This window comes from Amblyraja radiata, chromosome 19 (assembly GCF_010909765.2).
Source record: "Amblyraja radiata isolate CabotCenter1 chromosome 19, sAmbRad1.1.pri, whole genome shotgun sequence".
Taxonomy (NCBI): Eukaryota; Metazoa; Chordata; class Chondrichthyes; order Rajiformes; family Rajidae; genus Amblyraja; species Amblyraja radiata.
In genome coordinates, this window is record NC_045974.1 from 4071716 (window position 1) to 4075301 (window position 3586).

The following is a 3586-nucleotide window of genomic DNA, read 5'->3' on the forward strand; positions in this document are numbered from 1 at the left end:
TCCCTCTATGGCAAGAATGTCTTTCTTCAGATTTGGAGACCAAAACTGTACGCAATACTCCAGGTGTGGTCTCACCAAGACCCTGTACAACTGCAGTAGAACCTCCCTGCTCCTATACTCAAATCCTTTTATGGGGAGGTTGTGAGGACACGGCAGGAGAATGGGATTTTGGAGGCAAAGATCAGCCACGATTGAATGGCGGACTGGACGCAATGGGCCGAATGGCCTCTAATTCTACTCCTGTACCTTGTGAAGTTGTGAAACACGTGAGGCTCACTCTGACAGATCTTCTCGGCCTCATCTAGTGGGAGGTTGCTGCTGGTTTTTAGATCAAGGTGTGGAGGAGATACATGGACCTTGCCCATCTCAGGCTGAGCACCATGTAGGCAGTGCCACCAGGGCACAGCTGCCAACAGGCGATGAGTGCAGCGTAAACCTTCAATATCAACGGGGATGAGGAGGAATTCTCTCAGCCAGAGGGTGGTGGTGAATCTGTGGAATTCATTGCCATGGACAGCCAAGTGAATGGTTATTTTTAAAGCAGAGGTGGACAGGTTCTTGATTAGTACGTGTGTCGGGGGTCATGGGGAGATGGCAGGGGAATGGGGTTGAGAGGGAGAGATAGATCAGCCATGATTGAATGGTGGGGTGGACGCGATGAGGCCTAATTCTGCTCCTATGACTGATGACTTTATGAAAGATTTATTTCTATTCCAATAAAATTAATGCAAATATAACGTTATTTCTGGTTCAATAAAAGCGCTAGAATTTGCACCTCATTTAATTCATCAGATTTGTAAAACACTAGATAGACACAAAGTGCAGGAGTAAATCTGCAGGTCAGGCAGCATCTCTACAACATCAGCTCCTTTGAAGAAGGGTTTCGGCCCGAAACGTCGCCTATTTCCTTCGCTCCATAGATGCTGCCGCACCCGCTGAGTTTCCCCAGCAATTTTGTGTACCTTCGATATTCCAGCATCTGCAGTTCCCTTTTGAACACAGCATCTCTACAATACTGCCTTCTGTTGCACACTCACTCACATCACTTGGTCAACACCTTCCTTATCTCCATTCCAAACTGGCGACTGGATGGAAGGTGGAGCAGAATTTTTTACACATGAATCAGAAGACTCTGGGCAGGAGGTAAGGAGCATAGTTCTGTTGATCATGGGAACATGAGATTATCTGTCGACTTACAAAGCTCCGTCTGTATCCGATTGCCTATTTCCTTCAGGGTTTCAGCCCAAAATGTTGCCTATTTCCTTCCGGGTTTCGGCCCCGAAACGTTGCCTATTTCCTTCAGGGTTTCAGCCCAAAACGTTGCCTATTTCCTTCCGGTTTTCGGCCCCGAAACGTTGCCCATTTCCTTCGCTCCATAGATGCTGCCGCACCCGCTGAGTTTCTCCAGCACCTTTGTCTACCTTTGAATGAATAAGTTTATTGGCCAAGTATTCACATACAAGGAATATGCCCTGGTGCTCCGCATTTGGAGCCTTGTGTGCAGAACTGTCCGAACCATTACAGGAAGCTCTGGAGAGAGAGTGCCAACGTGCTTCGTCGGGATGCTGCCCGGATTAGAGGCTAGACACAAAAGGCTGGAGTAACTCAGCGGGACAGGCAGCATCTCTGGAGAGACGGAATGGGTGACGTTTCGGGTCGAGTCCCTTCTTCGGACTGAGAGTCAGGCAAAAGGGAATCGAGAGGTGTAGGTAGACCTTTGATTTTATGGGTTTTTTTTGTCTGCTTTTGTTCTGAACGTGTGGAATTGTTGGTTGTTGGCTTTTGGACATCTGAATTTCCCTGAGGGGATCAATAAAGTATTTATTATTTATTATTTATTAATGTTAGCATTCATTAGCATAGTCTTTTCTTTGACTGGGCAGCACACGGCTATTCACTGTATCTCAGTACATGAAATAAACAAAATTAATTCAGTTACAATTTTACTCATTCAGTTTTACAACCCAGGGCTATGAATATTGATTTCTCCAAACTGCAAGTAACCCCTGCATTCCCTCTCTCTCCGTCCCCCCTCCACCCAAGTCGCACCAGCGTCTTGTTCCCACCTAGCACACAGCAAACAATGACCTGTTCCCTTTATCACCGCTACTTTTTGACGTGCCTATCATTCACTAGTTCTATATCTCTCGACCTCCCGATTCCCTTTCCCCTGACTCTGAGTCCGAAGAAGGTTCTCGACCCGAAACGTCACCCATTCCTTCTCTCCAGAGTTGCCCGCTGAGTTACTCCGACGTTTTGTGTCTATCTTTGGTTTTGAAACCAGCATCTGCAGTTCCTTCTTAAACAAAGTCAGTTAAGTCAAAGTCAAAGCCAAAGATCATAGAGGATCTTTGGTCAAAGCATCCTTTATTGTCATTCAGACCGGATGGATTGGTGGACGGCGCGATTCTCGTCAGCAGTGGCCTCTGCAGTCCGTCTACGGTTTTTATTATTTTATGTCTATGTTTTTATGTAGTTTTTGTTAGGGTATGTATGTGGGGGGGGGGTGTGTGGTGGTGTGGGGGTAACTTTTAAATCTCTCCCTGCACGGGAGACCCGACCTTTTCTTTGTCGGGTCTCCGTTGTCGTTGGGCCTGCAACGAGGAGCGGCCTCCAACAGGCAGGAAGACCGGGGGCTCTGGTACCGACTACTCACCTCACCGTCGCGGGGCTGGGCCGAGTCCAGAGCGGGTGGAGCTGTGGTGGACGCTGCTGCTGCGGCCCGACCCCCCGGAGATCCGGTGGCTGCAACTGCGGGTTTGGCGGGCGGCGACACCGGGAGCCCGCGGGTCCCTGGAGGGAGGCCGCTTTTCAGGGCTTCCCGCAACGGCGACTTCTCCCGCCCGAGTTGCGGGGTTGAAGAGCTCCTGGAGCGGGGCCTACATCACCGCCCCGCGCGGCTTGTAATGGCGGCGGGGCCTACATCACCGCCCCGCGCGGCTTGTAATGGCGGCGGGTCTCTGCGAGCGCGCGCTGGGGGCTCTAACACCAAGACCCGGTGTGCGGCCTTGCATCACCCGGCGTGGCTTTAATGGCTTTAATGAGAGAGTTAGATAGAGCTCTGGGGGGGCTAGTGGAGTCAAGGGATATGGGGAGAAGGCAGGCACGGGTTATTGATAGGGGGACGATCAGCCACGATCACAATGAATGGCGGTGCTGGCTCGAAGGGCCGAATGGCCTCCTCCTGCACCTATTCTCTATGTTTCAGACCTTTCAGTCTGAACGAAATTCTGAACCTTGCAGTCATAACATAGAACAAAACAACAAAACACACGATGAACACAGTTTAACATCCACCACAGTGAGTTCACCAGGCACCTCCCTCCTCACTGTGGTGGAAGGCAAAAGTCTTAAAGTGCTTGTCTCTTCCTTCCTTGTTCTCCCTCTGTGTTGAGGCGATCCAGGCCCTCGATGATGCCTCTTTGGTGATACAGGGGAGAGTTTGGGGGTGGGGGGGGAGAGGGGGGTGGGGAAAGGGAGGTTGCCACCTAGAATTGGAAAATTCATTGTTCATACCATTTTAACGTCGAGTTCTCATGCAGAGATATTCTTTCTTGTCCACTTAGGATGACGATGAAAGCACACA